This window comes from Ambystoma mexicanum, chromosome 8, assembly GCF_040938575.1.
Source record: "Ambystoma mexicanum isolate Mex_15411 chromosome 8, UKY_AmexF1_1, whole genome shotgun sequence".
NCBI classification, from domain to species: Eukaryota; Metazoa; Chordata; class Amphibia; order Caudata; family Ambystomatidae; genus Ambystoma; species Ambystoma mexicanum.
Window position 1 is genome coordinate 1,325,378,413 of NC_090929.1, and position 18,983 is coordinate 1,325,397,395.

The following is an 18,983-nucleotide window of genomic DNA, read 5'->3' on the forward strand; positions in this document are numbered from 1 at the left end:
GGGTGTCCTGAAGACACTGTCCGTATTGTACAATGGCAAGTTGAATATGTTCTAAGAACACTCGTGGTGTCCTGAAATGTTCGCAAATAAACAAAATGGGGGTGTTCTGAGGATTTTGTCCGTATTGTTCGATGGTAAGTTGAATGTGTTAAGAACACTCGTGGTGTCCTGAAATGTTCGTAGATGGTGTCCTGAAGAAGCTGTCCGTATTGTTCGTTGAAAAGTTGAACATGTTCTAAGAACTCTTGCGGTGTCCTGCAATGTTTGCAAATAAACAAAATGAGGGTGTGTTCTAAGAACTCACGCGTTGTCCTGAAATGTTCGTAGGGGGTGTCCTGAAGACACTGTCCGTATTGTTCAATGGCAAGTTGAATGTGTTCTAAGAACACTTTGGGTGTCCTGAAATGTTCGCAAATAAACAAAATGGGGGTGTTCTGAGGACACTGTCTTTATTGTTGTGTGGCAAGCTGAATGTGTTCTAAGAACACTCGCGGTGTCATGAAATGTTCGCAAATAAACACAATGGGGGTGTTCTGAGGACGCTGTCCGTATTGTTCTTTGTCAAGTTGATTGTGTTCTAAGAACATTCCTGGTGTCCTAACATGTTCGTAGGGGGTGTCCTGAAGATGCTGTCCATATTGTTCTTTGTCAAGTTGATTGTGTTCTAAGAACACTCGTGGTGTCCTAAAATGTTCGTAGGGGGTCTCCTGAAGACGCTGTCCGTATTATTCGTTGTCAAGTTGAAAATGTTCCAAGAACTCTCGCGGTGTCCTGAAACGTTTGTAGGGGGTGTCCTGAAGCCGCTTTTCGTATTGTTCGCTGGCAAGTTGAATGTGTTCTCAGAACACTCGCGGTGTCCTGAAATGTTCGCAAACAAACAAAATGGGGGTGTTCTGAGGACGCTGTCCGTATTGTTCGTTGTCAAGTTGAAAGTGTTCTAAGAACACACGTGGTGTCCTTATTGTTCTTTGTCAAGTTGAATGTTTTCTCAGAACACTTGCGGTGTCCTGAAATGTTCGCAAACAAACAAAATGGGGGTGTTAAGAGGACGCTGTCCGTATTGTTCGTTGTCAAGCTGAAATTGTTCTAAGAGCACACGCGGTGTCCGTATTGTTCGATGGTAAGTTGAATGTGTTCTAAGAACACCCGTGGTGTCCTGAAATGTTTGTAGATGGTGTCCTGAAGACGCTGTCCGTATTGTTCGTTGACAAGTTGAAAATGTTCTAAGAACTCTCGCGGTGTCCTGCAATGTTCACAAATAAACAAAATGGGGTGTGTTCTAAGAACTCACGCGTTGCCCTGAAATGTTCATAGGGGGTGTCCTGAAGACACTGTCCATATTGTTCAATGGCAAGTTTACTGTGTTCTAAAAACACTCGTGGTCTCCTGAAATGTACGCAAATAAACAAAATGGGGGTGTTCTGAGGACGCTGTCCGTATTGTTCTATGGCAAGCTGAATGTGTTCTAAGAACACTCGTGGTGTTTTGAAATGTTCGCAAATAAACAAAATGGGGGTGTTCTAAGGACGCTGTCTGTATTGTTCGTTGTCAAGTTGAAAGTGTTCTAAGAACTCTCGCGTTGTCCTGAAATGTTCGTAGTGAGTGTTCTGAAGACGCTGTCCGTATTGTTCTTTGTCAAGTTGATTGTGTTCTAAGAACACTCGTGGTGTCCTAAAATGTTTGTAGGGGTTGTCCTGAAGACGCTGTCCGTATTGTTCATTGTCAAGTTGAAAATGTTCTAAGAACTCTCGCGGTGTCCTGAAATGTTCGTAGCGGTTGTCCTGAAGATGCTGTTCATATTGTTCGCTTGCAAGTTGAATGTGTTCTCAGAACACTTGCGGTGTCCTGAAATGTTCGCAAACAAACAAAATGGGGGTGTTCTGAGGACGCTGTCCGAATTGTTCGTTGTCAAGTTGAAAGTGTTCTAAGAACACACACAGTGTCCGTATTGTTCTTTGTCAAGTTGAATGTGTTCTAAGAACACTTGTGGTGTCCTGAAATGTTCACAAATAAACAAAATGGGGGTGTTCTGAGGATGCTGTCCGTATTGTTCGAAGGTAACGTCAATGTGTTCTAAGAACACTCGTGGTGTCCTGAAATGTTCATAGATGGTGTCTTGAAGACGCTGTCCGTATTCGTTGACAAGATGAAAATGTTCTAAGAACTCTCGCGGTGTCCTGCAATGTTCGCAAATAAACAAAATGGGGTGTGTTCTAAGAACTCACGCATTTGTCCTGAAATGTTCGTAGGGGGTGTCCTGAAGACACTGTCCGTATTGTTCAATGGCAAGTTGAATGTGTTCTAAAAACACTCGTGGTCTCCTGAAATGTTCGCAAATAAACAAAATGGGGGTGTTCTGAGGACACTGTCCGTATTGTTTTGTGGCAAGCTGAATGTGTTCTAAGAACACTCGTGGTGTCTTCAAATGTTCGCAAATAAACAAAATGGGGGTGTTCTAAGGACGCTGTCCGTATTGTTCGTTGTCAAGTTGAAAGTGTTCTAAGAACTCTTGTGTTGTCCTGAAATGTTCGTAGTGAGTGTCCTGAAGACGCGGTCCATATTGTTCTTTGTCAAGTTGATTGTGTTCTAAGAACACTTGTGGTGTCCTAAAATGTTCGTAGGGGTTGTCCTGAAGACGCTGGCCGTATTGTTCGTTGTCAAGTTGAAAATGTTCTAAGAACTCTCGCGGTGTCCTGCAATGTTTGCAAATAAACAAAATGGGGTGTGTTATAAGAACTCACGCGTTGTCCTGAAATGTTCGTAGGGGGTGTCCTGAAGACACTGTCCGTATTGTACAATGGCAAGTTGAATATGTTCTAAGAACACTCGTGGTGTCCTGAAATGTTCGCAAATAAACAAAATGGGGGTGTTCTGAGGATTTTGTCCGCATTGTTCGATGGTAAGTTGAATGTGTTAAGAACACTCGTGGTGTCCTGAAATGTTCGTAGATGGTGTCCTGAAGAAGCTGTCCGTATTGTTCGTTGAAAAGTTGAACATGTTCTAAGAACTCTTGCGGTGTCCTGCAATGTTTGCAAATAAACAAAATGAGGGTGTGTTCTAACAACTCACGCGTTGTCCTGAAATGTTCGTAGGGGGTGTCCTGAAGACACTGTCCGTATTGTTCAATGGCAAGTTGAATGTGTTCTAAGAACACTTGTGGTGTCCTGAAATGTTCGCAAATAAACAAAATGGGGGTGTTCTGAGGACACTGTCTTTATTGTTGTGTGGCAAGCTGAATGTGTTCTAAGAACACTCGCGGTGTCATGAAATGTTCGCAAATAAACACAATGGGGGTGTTCTGAGGACGCTGTCCGTATTGTTCTTTGTCAAGTTGATTGTGTTCTAAGAACACTCCTGGTGTCACTAACATGTTCGTAGGGGGTGTCCTGAAGATGCTGTCCATATTGTTCTTTGTCAAGTTGATTGTGTTCTAAGAACACTCGTGGTGTCCTAAAATGTTCGTAGGGGGTCTCCTGAAGACGCTGTCCGTATTATTCGTTGTCAAGTTGAAAATGTTCCAAGAACTCTCGCGGTGTCCTGAAACGTTTGTAGGGGGTGTCCTGAAGCCGCTGTTCGTATTGTTCGCTGGCAAGTTGAATGTGTTCTCAGAACACTCGCGGTGTCCTGAAATGTTCGCAAACAAACAAAATGGGGGTGTTCTGAGGACGCTGTCCGTATTGTTCGTTGTCAAGTTGAAAGTGTTCTAAGAACACACGCGGTGTCCTTATTGTTCTTTGTCAAGTTGAATGTTTTCTCAGAACACTCGCGGTGTCCTGAAATGTTCGCAAACAAACAAAATGGGGGTGTTAAGAGGACGCTGTCCGTATTGTTCGTTGTCAAGCTGAAATTGTTCTAAGAGCACACGAGGTGTCCGTATTGTTCTATGTCAAGTTGAATGTTTTCTAAGAACACTTGTGGTGTCCTGAAATGTTCGCAAATAAACAAAATGTGGGTATTCTGAGGATGCTGTCCGTATTGTTCGATGGTAAGTTGAATGTGTTCTAAGAACACTCGTGGTGTCCTGAAATGTTCGTAGATGGTGTCCTAAAGAAGCTGTCCGTATTGTTTGTTGACAAGTTGAACATGTTCTAAGAACTCTTGCGGTGTCCTGCAATGTTAGCAAATAAACATAATGGGGGTGTGTTCTAAGAACTCACGCGTTGTCCTGAAATGTCCGTAGGGGGCATCCTGAAGACGCTGTTGTATTGTTCAATGGCAAGTTGAATGTGTTCTAAGAACACTTGTGGTGTCCTGAAATGTTCGCAAATAAACAAAATGGGGGTGTTCTGAGGACGCTGTCCGTTTTGTTCTGTGGCAAGCTGAATGTGTTCTAAGAACACACGCGGTGTCATGAAATGTTCGCAAATAAACAAAATGGGGGTATTCTGAGGACGCTGTCCGTATTGTTCTTTGTCAAGTTGATTGTGTTCTAAAAACACTCGTGGTGTCCTAAAATGTTCGTAGGGGGTCTCCTCAAGACGCTGTCCGTATTGTTCATTGTCAAGTTGAAAATGTTCCAAGAACTCTCGCAGTGTCCTGAAATGTTCGTAGGGGGTGTCCTGAAGGCGCTGTTCGTATTGTTCGATGGCAAGTTGAATGTGTTCTCAGAACACTCGCTGTGTCCTGAAATGTTGGCAAACAAACAAAATGGGGGTGTTTTCAGAGGACGCTGTCCATATTGTTCATTGTCAAGTTGAAAGTGTTCTAAGAACACACGTGGTGTCCTTATTGTTCTTTGTCAAGTTGAATGTTTTCTCAGAAAACTCGCAGTGTCCTGAAATGTTCGCAAACAAACAAAATGGGGGTGTTAAGAGGACGCTGTCCGTATTGTTCGTTGTCAAGCTGAAATTGTTCTAAGAGCACACGCGGTGTCCGTATTGTTCTATGTCAAGTTGAATGTTTTCTAAGAACACTTGTGGTGTCCTGAAATGTTCGCAAATAAACAAAATGGGGGTATTCTGAGGATGCTGTCCGTATTGTTCGATGGTAAGTTGAATGTGTTCTAAGAACACTCGTGGTGTCCTGAAATGTTCGTAGATGGTGTCCTGAAGAAGCTGTCCGTATTGTTTGTTGACAAGTTGAACATGTTCTAAGAACTCTTGCGGTGTCCTGCAATGTTAGCAAATAAACATAATGGGGGTGTGTTCTAAGAACTCACGCGTTGTCCTGAAATGTTCGTAGGGGGCGTCCTGAAGACGCTGTCGTATTGTTCAATGGCAAGTTGAATGTGTTCTAAGAACACTTGTGGTGTCCTGAAATGTTCGCAAATAAACAAAATGGGGGTGTTCTGAGGACGCTGTCCGTATTGTTCTGTGGCAAGCTGAATGTGTTCTAAGAACACTCGCTGTGTCATGAAATGTTCGCAAATAAACAAAATGGGGGTATTCTGAGGACGCTGTCCGTATTGTTCTTTGTCAAGTTGATTGTGTTCTAAAAACACTCGTGGTGTCCTAAAATGTTCGTAGGGGGTCTCCTGAAGACGCTGTCCGTATTGTTCGTTGTCAAGTTGAAAATGTTCTCAGACCACTCGCGGTGTCCTGAAATGTTGGCAAACAAACAAAATGGGGGTGTTCTGAGGACGCTGTCCATATTGTTCGTTGTCAAGTTGAAAGTGTTCTAAGAACACACGCGGTGTCCGTATTGTTCTTTGTCAAGTTGAATGTTTTCTAAGGACACTCGCTGTGTCCTAAAATGTTCATAAAAAAACATAATGGGGGTGTTCTGAGGACGCTGTCCGTATTGTTCTTTGTCAAGTTGAATGTGTTCTAAGAACACTCGTGGTGTCCTGCAATGTTCGCAAATAAACAAAATAGGGGTGTTCTGAGGATGCTGTCCATATTGTTCGATGGTAAGTTAAATGTGTTCTAAGAACACTCGCGGTGTCCTGAAATGTTCGTAGATGATGTCCTGAAGAAGCTGTCCGTATTGTTTGTTGACAAGTTGAACATGTTCTAAGAACTCTTGCGGTGTCCTGCAATGTTCGCAAATAAACAAAATGGGGGTGTGTTCTAAGAACTCTCGTGGTGTCCTGAAATGTTCGCAAATAAACAAAATGGGGGTGTTCTGAGGATGCTGTCCATATTGTTCTGTGGTTCTGTGGCAAGCTGAATGTGTTCTAAGAACACTCGTGGTGTCTTGAAATGTTTGCAAATAAACAAAATGGGGGTGTCCTGAAGACCCTGTCCATATTGTTCTTAGTCAAGTTGATTGTGTTCTAAGAACACTCGTGGTGTCCTAAAATGTTCGTAGGGGTTGTCCGGAAGATGCTGTCCGTATTGTTCGTTGTCAAGTTGAAAATGTTCTGAGAACTCTCGCGGTGTTCTGAAATGTTCGTAGGGGTTGTCCTGAAGATGCTGTTCGTATTGTTCGCTGGCAAGTTGAATGTGTTCTCAGAACACTCGCGGTGTCCTGAAATGTTCGCAAACAAACAAAATGGGGGTGTTCTGAGGACGCTGTCCGTATTGTTTGTTGTCAAGTTGAAAGTGTTCTAAGAACACACACGGTGTCCGTATTGTTCTTTGTCAAGTTGAATGTGTTCTAAGAACACTTGTGGTGTCCTGAAATGTTCGCAAATAAACAAAATGGGGGTGTTCTGAGGACGCTGTCCGTATTGTTCTTTGTCAAGTTGAATGTGTTATAAGAACACTCGTGGTGTCCTGAAATGTTCGCAAATAAACAAAATGGGGGTGTTCTGAGGATGCTTTCCATATTGTTTGATGGAAAGTTGAATGTGTTCTAAGAACACTCGTGGTGTCCTGAAATGTTCGTAGATGGTGTCCTGAAGATGCTGTCCGTATTGTTCGTTGACAAGTTGAAAATGTTCTAAGAACTCTCGAGGTGTCCTGCAATGTTCGCAAATAAACAAAATGGGGTGTGTTCTAAGAACTCACGCGTTGTCCTGAAATGTTCGTAGGGGGCATCCTGAAGCTGCTGTCCGTATTGTTCAATGGCAAGTTGAATGTGTTCTAAGAACACTTGTGGTGTCCTGAAATGTTTGCAAATAAACAAAATGGGGGTTTTCTGAGGACGCTGTCCGTATTGTTCTGTGGCAAGTTGAATGAATGTGTTCTAAGAACACTCGCGGTGTCATGAAATGTTCACAAATAAACAAAATGGGGGTGTTCTGAGGACGCTGTCTGTATTGTTCTTTGTCAAGTTGATTGTGTTCTAAGAACACTTGTGGTGTCCTAACATGTTCGTAGGGGCTGTCGTGAAGACGCAGTCCATAATGTTCTTTGTCAAGTTGATTGTGTTCTAAGAACACTCGTGGTGTCCTAAAATGTTCGTAGGGGGTCTTCTGAAGACGCTGTCCGTATTGTTCGTTGTCAAGTTGAAAATGTTCCAAGAACTCTCGTGGTGTCCTGAAATGTTCGTAGGGGTGTCCTGAAGACACCGTTCTTATTGTTCGCTGGCAAGTTGAATGTGTTCTCAGAGCACTCGCGGTGTCCTGAAATGTTTGCAAATAAACAAAATGGGGGTGTTCTGAGGACACTGTCTGTATTGTTGTGTGACAAGTTGAAATTGTTCTCAGAACACTTGCGGTGTCCTGAAATGTTCGCAAACAAACAAAATGGGGGTGTTCTGAGGACGCTGTCCGTATTGTTCGTTGTCAAGTTGAAAGTGTTCTAAGAACACACGTGGTGTCCGTATTGTTCTTTGTCAAGTTGAATGTGTTCTAAGGAAACTCGCTGTGTCCTAAAATGTTTGAAAATAAACATAATGGGTGTGTTCTGAGGACGCTGTCCGTATTGTACTTTGTCAAGTTGAATGTGTTCTAAGAACACTCGTGGAGTCCTGAAATGTTCGCAAATAAGCAAAATGGGGGTGTTCTGAGGACACTGTCCGTATTGTTCTGTGGCAAGCTGAATGTGTTCTAAGAACACTCGTGGTGTCCTGAAATGTTCGCAAATAAACAAAATAGGGGTGTTCTGAGGATGCTGTCCGTATTGTTCGATGGTAAGTTGAATGTGTTCTAAGAACACTTGTGGTGTCCTGAAATGTTCGTAGATGGTGTCCTGAAGAAGCTGTCCGTATTGTTTGTCGACAAGTTGAACATTTTCTAAGAATTCTTGCGGTGTCCTGCAATGTTCGCAAATAAACAAAATGGGGGTGTGTTCTAAGAACTCTCGTGGTGTCCTGAAATGTTCGCAAATAAACAAAATGGGGGTGTTCTGAGGATGCTGTCCGTATTGTTCTGTGGTTCTGTGGCAAGCTGAATGTGTTCTAAGAACACTCGTGTCTTGAAATGTTTGCAAATAAACAAAATGGGGGTGTCCTGAAGACGCTGTCCATATTGTTCTTAGTCAAGTTGATTGTGTTCTAAGAAACCTCGTGGTGTCCTAAAATGTTCGTAGGGGTTGTCCGGAAGATGCTGTCCGTATTGTTCGTTGTCAAGTTGAAAATGTTCTAAGAACTCTTGCGGGTTCTGAAATGTTCGTAGGGGTTGTCCTGAAGATGCTGTTCGTATTGTTTGCTGGCAAGGTGAATGTGTTCTCAGAACACTCGCGGTGTCCTGAAATGTTCGTAAACAAACAAAATGGGGGTGTTCTGAGGACGCTGTCCGTATTGTTTGTTGTCAAGTTGAAAGTGTTCTAAGAACACATGCGGTGTCCGTAATGTTCGATGGTAAGTTGAATGTGTTCTAAGAACACTCGTGGTGTCCTGAAATGTTCGTAGATGGTGTCCTGAAGACGCTGTCCGTATTGTTCGTTGACAAGTTGAAAATGTTCTAAGAACTCTCGCGGTGTCCTGCAATGTTCGCAAATAAACAAAATGGGGTGTGTTCTAAGAACTCACGCGTTATCCTGAAATGTTCGTAGGGGGCGTCCTGAAGCCGCTGTCCGTATTGTTGAATGGCAAGTTGAATGTGTTCTAAGAACACTTGTGGTGTCCTGAAATGTTTGCAAATAAACAAAATGGGGGTGTTCTGAGGACGCTGTCCGAATTGTTTTGTGGCAAGCTGAATGTGTTCTAAGAACACTCGCGGTGTCATGAAATGTTCACAAATAAACAAAATGGGGGTGTTCTGAGGACGCTGTCCGTATTGTTCGTTGTAAAGTTGATTGTGTTCTAAGAACACTCGTGGTGTCCTAACATGTTTGTAGGGGGTGTCCTGAAGACGGTGTCCATATTGTTCTTTGTCAAGTTGATTGTGTTCTAAGAACACCTGTGGTGTCCTAAAATGTTCGTAGGGGGGGCCCTGAAAACGCTGTCCGTATTCTTTGTTGTCAAGTTGAAAATGTTCCAAGAACTCTTGCGGTGTCCTGAAATGTTCGTAGGGGGTGTCCTGAAGGCGCTGTTCGTATTGTTCGCTGGCAAGTTGAATGTGTTCTCAGAACACTCGCGGTGTCCTGAAATGTTTGCAAACAAACAAAATGGGGGTGTTCTGAGGACGCTGTCCTTATTGTTCATTGTCAAGTTGAAAGTGTTCTAAGAACACACGCGGTGTCCGTATTGTTCTTTGTCAAGTTGAATGTTTTCTAAGGACACTGGCTGTGTCCTAAAATGTTTGTAAAAAAACATAATGTGGGTGTTCTGAGGACGCTGTCCTATTTGTTCTTTGTCAAGTTGAATGTGTTCTAAGAACACTTGTGGTGTCCTGAAATGTTTGCAAATAAACAAAATGGGGGTGTTCTGAGGATGCTGTCCGTATTGTTCGATGGTAAGTTGAATGTGTTCTAAGAACACTCGTGGTGTCCTGAAATGTTCGTAGATGGTGTCCTGAAAAAGCTGTCCGTATTGTTTGTTGACAAGTTGAACATGTTATAAGAACTCTTGCGGTGTCCTGCAATGTTCGCAAATAAACAAAATGGGTGTGTGTTCTAAGAACTCACGCGTTGTCCTGAAATGTTCGTAGGGGGCGTCCTGAAGACGCTGTCCGTATTGTTCAATGGCAAGTTGAATGTGTTCTAAGAACACTTGTGGTGTCCTGAAATGTTCACAAATATACAAAATGGGGGTGTTTTGAGGACGCTGTCCGTATTGTTCTGTGGCAAGCTGAATGTGTTCTAAGAACACTTGCGGTGTCATGAAATGTTCGCAAATAAACAAAATGGGGGTGTTCTGAGGACACTGTCCGTATTGTTCTTTGTCAAGTTGATTGTGTTCTAAGAACACTCGTGGTGTCCTAACATGTTCGTAGGGGGGTGTCCTGAAGACGCTGTCCATATTGTTCTTTGTCAAGTTGATTGTGTTCTAAGAACACTCGTGGTGTCCTAAAATGTTCGTAGGGGGTCTCCTGAAGACGCTGTCCGTATTGTTCGTTGTCAACTTGAAAATGTTCGAAGAACTCTCGCTGGGTCCTGAAATGTTCGTAGGGGGTGTCCTGAAGACTCTGTTCGTATTGTTCGCTGGCAAGTTGAATGTGTTCTCAGAACACTCGCGGTGTCCTGAAATGTTCGCAAACAAACAAAATGGGGGTGTTCTGAGGACGCTGTCCGTGTTGTTCGTTGTCAAGTTGAAAGTGTTCTAAGAACATATGCGGTGTCCATATTGTTCTTTGTCAAGTTGAATGTTTTCTAAGGACACTCGCTGTGCCCTAAAATGTTCGTAAATAAACATAATGGGGGTGTTCTGAGGACGCTGGCCGTATTGTTCTGTGGCAAGCTGAATGTGTTCTAAGAACACTCGCGGTGTCATGAAATGTTCGCAAATAAACAAAATGGGGGTGTTCTGAGGACACTGTCCGTATTGTGCTTTGTCAAGTTGATTGTGTTCTAAGAACAGTCGTGGTGTCCTAACATGTTCGTAGGGGGGTGTCCTGAAGACGCTTTCCATATTGTTCTTTGTCAAGTTGATTGTGTTCTAAGAATACTCGTGGTGTCCTAAAATGTTGGTAGGGGGTCTCCTGAAGACGCTGTCCGTATTGTTCGTTGTCAAGTTGAAAATGTTCCAAGAACTCTCGCTGTGTCCTGAAATGTTCGTAGGGGGTGTCCTGAAGACTCTGTTCGTATTGTTCGCTGGCAAGTTGAATGTGTTCTCAGAACACTCGCGGTGTCCTGAAATGTTCGCAAACAAACACAATGGGGGTGTTCTGAGGACGCTGTCCGTGTTGTTCGTTGTCAAGTTGAAAGTGTTCTAAGAACATATGCGGTGTCCGTATTGTTATTTGTCAAGTTGAATGTTTTCTAAGGACACTCGCTGTGTCCTAAAATGTTCGTAAATAAACATAATGGGGGTGTTCTGAGGACGCTGTCCGTATTGTTCTTTGTCAAGTTGAATGTGTTCTAAGAACTCTCGTGGTGTCCTGAAATGTTCGCAAATAAACAAAATGGGGGTGTTCTGAGGATGCTGTCCGTATTGTTCGATGGTAAGTTGAATGTGTTCTAAGAACACTCGTGGTGTCCTGAAATGTTTGTAGATGGTGTCCTGAAGACGCTGTCCGTATTGTTCGTTGACAAGTTGAAAATGTTCTAAGAACTCTCGCGGTGTCCTGCAATGTTCACAAATAAACAAAATGGATGTGTTCTAAGAACTCACGCGTTGTCCTGAAATGTTCATAGGGGGTGTCCTGAAGACACTGTCCGTATTGTTCAATGGCAAGTTGAATGTGTTCTAAAAATACTCGTGGTCTCCTGAAATGTTCGCAAATAAACAAAATGGGGGTGTTCTGAGGACGCTGTCCGTATTGTTCTGTGGCAAGCTGAATGTGTTCTAAGAACACTCGTGGTGTTTTGAAATGTTTGCAAATAAACAAAATGGGGGTGTTCTAAGGACGCTGTCTGTATTGTTCGTTGTCAAGTTGAAAGTGTTCTAAGAACTCTCGTGTTGCCCTGAAATGTTCGTAGTGAGTGTCCTGAAGACGCTGTCCGTATTGTTCTTTGTCAAGTTGATTGTGTTCTAAGAACACTCGTGGTGTCCTAAAATGTTCGTAGGGGTTGCCCTGAAGACGCTGTCCGTATTGTTCGTTGTCAAGTTGAAAATGTTCTAAGAACTCTTGCGGTGTCCTGAAATGTTCGTAGCGGTTGTCCTGAAGATGCTGTTCATATTGTTCGCTGGCAAGTTGAATGTGTTCTCAGAACACTCGCGGTGTCCTGAAATGTTCGCAAACAAAAAAAATGGGGGTGTTCTGAGGACGCTGTCCGTATTGTTCGTTGTCAAGTTGAAAGTGTTCTAAGAACACACGCGGTGTCCGTATTGTTCTTTGTCAAGTTGAATGTGTTCTACGAACACTTGTGGTGTCTTGAAATGTTCACAAATAAAAAAAATGGGGGTGTTCTTTGGACGCTGTCCGTATTGTTCTTTGTCAAGTTGAATGTGTTCTAAGAACACTCGTGGTGTCCTGAAATGTTCGCAAATAAACAAAATGGGGGTGTTCTGAGGATGCTGCCGGTATTGTTCGATGGTAACTTCAATGTGTTCTAAGAACACTTGTGGTGTCCTGAAATGTTCGTAGATGGTGTCTTGAAGACGCTGTCCGTATTCGTTGACAAGTTGAAAATGTTCTAAGAACTCTCGCGGTGTCCTGCAATGTTCGCAAATAAACAAAATGGGGTGTGTTCTAAGAACTCACGCGTTGTCCTGAAATGTTCGTAGGGGGTGTCCTGAAGACACTGTCCGTATTGTTCAATGGCAAGTTGAATGTGTTCTAAAAACACTCGTGGTCTCCTGAAATGTTCGCAAATAAACAAAATGGGGGTGTTCTGAGGACACTGTCCGTATTGTTTTGTGGCAAGTTGAATGTGTTCTAAGAACACTCGTGGTGTCTTGAAATGTTCGCAAATAAACAAAATGGGGGTGTTCTAAGGACGCTGTCCATATTGTTCGTTGTCAAGTTGAAAGTGTTCTAAGAACTCTTGTGTTGTCCTGAAATGTTCGTAGTGAGTGTCCTGAAGACGCTGTCCATATTGTTCTTTGTCAAGTTGATTGTGTTCTAAGAACACTTGTGGTGTCCTAAAATGTTCGTAGGGGTTGTCCTGAAGACGCTGTCCGTATTGTTCGTTGTCAAGTTGAAAATGTTCTAAGAACTCTCGCGGTGTCCTGAAATGTCCGTAGGGGTTGTCCTGAAGATGCTGTTCGTATTGTTCGCTGGCAAGTTGAATGTGTTCTCAGAACACTTGCGGTGTCCTGAAATGTTCGCAAACAAACAAAATGGGGGTGTTCTGAGGACGCTGTCCTTATTGTTCATCGTCAAGTTGAAAGTGTTCTAAGAACACATGCGGTGTCCGTATTGTTCTTTGTCAAGTTGAATGTTTCCTAAGGACACTCGCTGTGTCCTAAAATGTTCGTAAATAAACATAATGGGGGTGTTCTGAGGACGCTGTCCGTATGCTTCTTTGTCAAGTTGAATGTTTTCTAAGAACTCTCGTGGTGTCCTGAAATGTTTGCAAATAAACAAAATGGGGGTGTTCTGAGGATGCTGTCCGTATTGTTTGATGGTAAGTTGAATGTGTTCTAAGAACACTCGTGGTGTCCTGAAATGTTTGTAGATGGTGTCCTGAAGAAGCTGTCCGTATTGTTCATTGACAAGTTGAAAATGTTCTAAGAACTCTCGCGGTGTCCTGCAATGTTCATAGGGGGAGTCCTGAAGACACTGTCCGTATTGTTCAATGGCAAGTTGAATGTGTTCTAAAAACACTCGTGGTCTCCTGAAATGTTCGGAAATAAACAAAATGGGGGTGTTCTGAGGACGCTGTCCATATTATTCTGTGGCAAGCTGAATGTGTTCTAAGAACACTCGTGGTGTTTTGAAATGTTCGCAAATAAACAAAATGGGGGTGTTCTAAGGACGCTGTCTGTATTGTTCGTTGACAAGTTGAAAGTGTTCTAAGAACTCTCGCGTTGTCCTGAAATGTTCGTAGTGAGTGGTCTGAAGACGCTGTCCGTATTGTTCTTTGTCAAGTTGATTGTGTTCTAAGAACACTTGCAGTGTCATGAAATGTTCACAAATAAACAAAATGGGGGTGTTCTGAGGACGCTGTCCGTATTGTTCGTTGTAAAGTTGATTGTGTTCTAAGAACACTCGTGGTGTGCTAACATGTTTGTAGGGGGTGTCCTGAAGACGGTGTCCATATTGTTCTTTGTCAAGTTGATTGTGTTCTAAGAACACTCGTGGTGTCCTAAAATGTTCGTAGGGGGTCCCCTGAAGACGCTGTCCGTATTGTTTGTTGTCAAGTTGAAAATGTTCCAAGAACTCTTGCGGTGTCCTGAAATGTTCGTAGGGGGTGTCCTGATGGCGCTGTTCATATTGTTCGCTGGCAAGTTGAATGTGTTCTCAGAACACTCGCGGTGTCCTGAAATGTTTGCAAACAAACAAAATGGGGGTGTTCTGAGGACGCTGTCCTTATTGTTCGTTGTCAAGTTGAAAGTGTTCTAAGAACACACGCGGTGTCCGTTTTGTTCTTTGTCAAGTTGAATGTTTTCTAAGGACACTCGCTGTGTCCTAAAATGTTTGTAAAAAAACATAATGTGGGTGTTCTGAGGACGCTGTCCTATTTGTTCTTTGTCAAGTTGAATGTGTTCTAAGAACACTTGTGGTGTCCTGAAATGTTTGCAAATAAACAAAATGGGGTGTGTTCTAAGAACTCACGCGTTGTCCTGAAATGTTCATAGGGGGTGTCCTGAAGACACTGTCCGTATTGTTCAATGGCAAGTTGAATGTGTTCTAAAAATACTCGTGGTCTCCTGAAATGTTCGCAAATAAACAAAATGGGGGTGTTCTGAGGACGCTGTCCGTATTGTTCTGTGGCAAGCTGAATGTGTTCTAAGAACACTCGTGGTGTTTTGAAATGTTTGCAAATAAACAAAATGGGGGTGTTCTAAGGACGCTGTCTGTATTGTTCGTTGTCAAGTTGAAAGTGTTCTAAGAACTCTCGTGTTGCCCTGAAATGTTCGTAGTGAGTGTCCTGAAGACGCTGTCCGTATTGTTCTTTGTCAAGTTGATTGTGTTCTAAGAACACTCGTGGTGTCCTAAAATGTTCGTAGGGGTTGCCCTGAAGACGCTGTCCGTATTGTTCGTTGTCAAGTTGAAAATGTTCTAAGAACTCTCGCGGTGTCCTGAAATGTTCGTAGCGGTTGTCCTGAAGATGCTGTTCATATTGTTCGCTGGCAAGTTGAATGTGTTCTCAGAACAGTCGCGGTGTCCTGAAATGTTCGCAAACAAAAAAAATGGGGGTGTTCTGAGGACGCTGTCCGTATTGTTCGTTGTCAAGTTGAAAGTGTTCTAAGAACACACGCGGTGTCCGTATTGTTCTTTGTCAAGTTGAATGTGTTCTACGAACACTTGTGGTGTCTTGAAATGTTCACAAATAAAAAAAATGGGGGTGTTCTTTGGACGCTGTCCGTATTGTTCTTTGTCAAGTTGAATGTGTTCTAAGAACACTCGTGGTGTCCTGAAAAGTTTGCAAATAAACAAAATGGGGGTGTTCTGAGGATGCTGCCGGTATTGTTCGATGGTAACTTCAATGTGTTCTAAGAACACTTATGGTGTCCTGAAATGTTCGTAGATGGTGTCTTGAAGACGCTGTCCGTATTCGTTGACAAGTTGAAAATGTTCTAAGAACTCTCGCGGTGTCCTGCAATATTCGCAAATAAACAAAATGGGGTGTGTTCTAAGAACTCACGCGTTGTCCTGAAATGTTCGTAGGGGGTGTCCTGAAGACACTGTCCGTATTGTTCAATGGCAAGTTGAAAATGTTCTAAGAACTCTCGCGGTGTCCTGCAATGTTCATAGGGGGAGTCCTGAAGGCGCTGTTCATATTGTTCGCTGGCAAGTTGAATGTGTTCTCAGAACACTCGCGGTGTCCTGAAATGTTTGCAAACAAACAAAATGGGGGTATTCTGAGGACGCTGTCCTTATTGTTCGTTGTCAAGTTGAAAGTGTTCTAAGAACACACGCGGTGTCCGTTTTGTTCTTTGTCAAGTTGAATGTTTTCTAAGGACACTCGCTGTGTCCTAAAATGTTTGTAAAAAAACATAATGTGGGTGTTCTGAGGACGCTGTCCTATTTGTTGTTTGTCAAGTTGAATGTGTTCTAAGAACACTTGTGGTGTCCTGAAATGTTTGCAAATAAACAAAATGGGGGTGTTCTGAGGATGCTGTCCGTATTGTTCGATGGTATGTTGAATGTGTTCTAAGAACACTCGTGGTGTCCTGAAATGTTCGTAGATGGTGTCCTGAAAAAGCTGTCCGTATTGTTTGTTGACAAGTTGAACATGTTATAAGAACTCTTGCGGTGTCCTGCAATGTTCGCAAATAAACAAAATGGGTGTGTGTTCTAAGAACTCACGCGTTGTCCTGAAATGTTCGTAGGGGGCGTCCTGAAGACGCTGTCCGTATTGTTTAATGGCAAGTTGAATGTGTTCTAAGAACACTTGTGGTGTCCTGAAATGTTCACAAATAAACAAAATGGGGGTGTTTTGAGGACGCTGTCCGTATTGTTCTGTGGCAAGCTGAATGTGTTCTAAGAACACTTGCGGTGTCATGAAATGTTCGCAAATAAACAAAATGGGGGTGTTCTGAGGACGCTGGCCGTATTGTTCTGTGGCAAGCTGAATGTGTTCTAAGAACACTCGTGGTGTCATGAAATGTTCGCAAATAAACAAAATGGGGGTGTTCTGAGGACACTGTCCGTATTGTTCTTTGTCAAGTTGATTGTGTTCTAAGAACAGTCGTGGTGTCCTAACATGTTCGTAGGGGGTCTCCTGAAGACGCTGTCCGTATTGTTCGTTGTCAAGTTGAAAATGTTCCAAGAATTCTCGCTGTGTCCTGAAATGTTCGTAGGGGGTGTCCTGAAGACTCTGTTCGTATTGTTCGCTGGCAAGTTGAATGTGTTCTCAGAACACTCGCGGTGTCCTGAAATGTTCGCAAACAAACAAAATGGGGGTGTTCTGAGGACGCTGTCCGTGTTGTTCGTTGTCAAGTTGAAAGTGTTCTAAGAACATATGCGGTGTCCGTATTGTTATTTGTCAAGTTGAATGTTTTCTAAGGACACTCGCTGTGTCCTAAAATGTTCGTAAATAAACATAATGGGGGTGTTCTGAGGACGCTGTCCGTATTGTTCGTTGTCAAGTTGAAAGTGTTCTAAGAACACACGTGGTGTCCGTATTGTTCTTTGTCAAGTTGAATGTGTTCTAAGGAAACTCGCTGTGTCCTAAAATGTTTGAAAATAAACATAATGGGTGTGTTCTGAGGACGCTGTCCGTATTGTACTTTGTCAAGTTGAATGTGTTCTAAGAACACTCGTGGAGTCCTGAAATGTTCGCAAATAAGCAAAATGGGGGTGTTCTGAGGACACTGTCCGTATTGTTCTGTGGCAAGCTGAATGTGTTCTAAGAACACTCGTGGTGTCCTGAAATGTTCGCAAATAAACAAAATAGGGGTGTTCTGAGGATGCTGTCCGTATTGTTCGATGGTAAGTTGAATGTGTTCTAAGAACACTTGTGGTGTCCTGAAATGTTCGTAGATGGTGTCCTGAAGAAGCTGTCCGTATTGTTTGTCGACAAGTTGAACATTTTCTAAGAATTCTTGCGGTGTCCTGCAATGTTCGCAAATAAACAAAATGGGGGTGTGTTCTAAGAACTTTCGTGGTGTCCTGAAATGTTCGCAAATAAACAAAATGGGGGTGTTCTGAGGATGCTGTCCGTATTGTTCTGTGGTTCTGTGGCAAGCTGAATGTGTTCTAAGAACACTCGTGTCTTGAAATGTTTGCAAATAAACAAAATGGGGGTGTCCTGAAGACGCTGTCCATATTGTTCTTAGTCAAGTTGATTGTGTTCTAAGAAACCTCGTGGTGTCCTAAAATGTTCGTAGGGGTTGTCCGGAAGATGCTGTCCGTATTGTTCGTTGTCAAGTTGAAAATGTTCTAAGAACTCTTGCGGGTTCTGAAATGTTCGTAGGGGTTGTCCTGAAGATGCTGTTCGTATTGTTTGCTGGCAAGGTGAATGTGTTCTCAGAACACTCGCGGTGTCCTGAAATGTTCGTAAACAAACAAAATGGGGGTGTTCTGAGGACGCTGTCCGTATTGTTTGTTGTCAAGTTGAAAGTGTTCTAAGAACACATGCGGTGTCCGTAATGTTCGATGGTAAGTTGAATGTGTTCTAAGAACACTCGTGGTGTCCTGAAATGTTCGTAGATGGTGTCCTGAAGACGCTGTCCGTATTCGTTGACAAGTTGAAAATGTTCTAAGAACTCTCGCGGTGTCCTGCAATGTTCGCAAATAAACAAAATGGGGTGTGTTCTAAGAACTCACGCGTTGTCCTGAAATGTTCGTAGGGGGTGTCCTGAAGACACTGTCCGTATTGTTCAATGGCAAGTTGAATGTGTTCTAAAAACACTCGTGGTCTCCTGAAATGTTCGCAAATAAACAAAATGGGGGTGTTCTGAGGACACTGTCCGTATTGTTTTGTGGCAAGTTGAATGTGTTCTAAGAACACTCGTGGTGTCTTGAAATGTTCGCAAATAAACAAAATGGGGGTGTTCTAAGGACGCTGTCCATATTGTTCGTTGTCAAGTTGAAAGTGTTCTAAGAACTCTTGTGTTGTCCTGAAATGTTCGTAGTGAGTGTCCTGAAGACGCTGTCCATATTGTTCTTTGTCAAGTTGATTGTGTTCTAAGAACACTTGTGGTGTCCTAAAATGTTCGTAGGGGTTGTCCTGAAGACGCTGTCCGTATTGTTCGTTGTCAAGTTGAAAATGTTCTAAGAACTCTCGCGGTGTCCTGAAATGTCCGTAGGGGTTGTCCTGAAGATGCTGTTCGTATTGTTCGCTGGCAAGTTGAATGTGTTCTCAGAACACTTGCGGTGTCCTGAAATGTTCGCAAACAAACAAAATGGGGGTGTTCTGAGGACGCTGTCCTTATTGTTCATCGTCAAGTTGAAAGTGTTCTAAGAACACATGCGGTGTCCGTATTGTTCTTTGTCAAGTTGAATGTTTCCTAAGGACACTCGCTGTGTCCTAAAATGTTCGTAAATAAACATAATGGGGGTGTTCTGAGGACGCTGTCCGTATGCTTCTTTGTCAAGTTGAATGTTTTCTAAGAACTCTCGT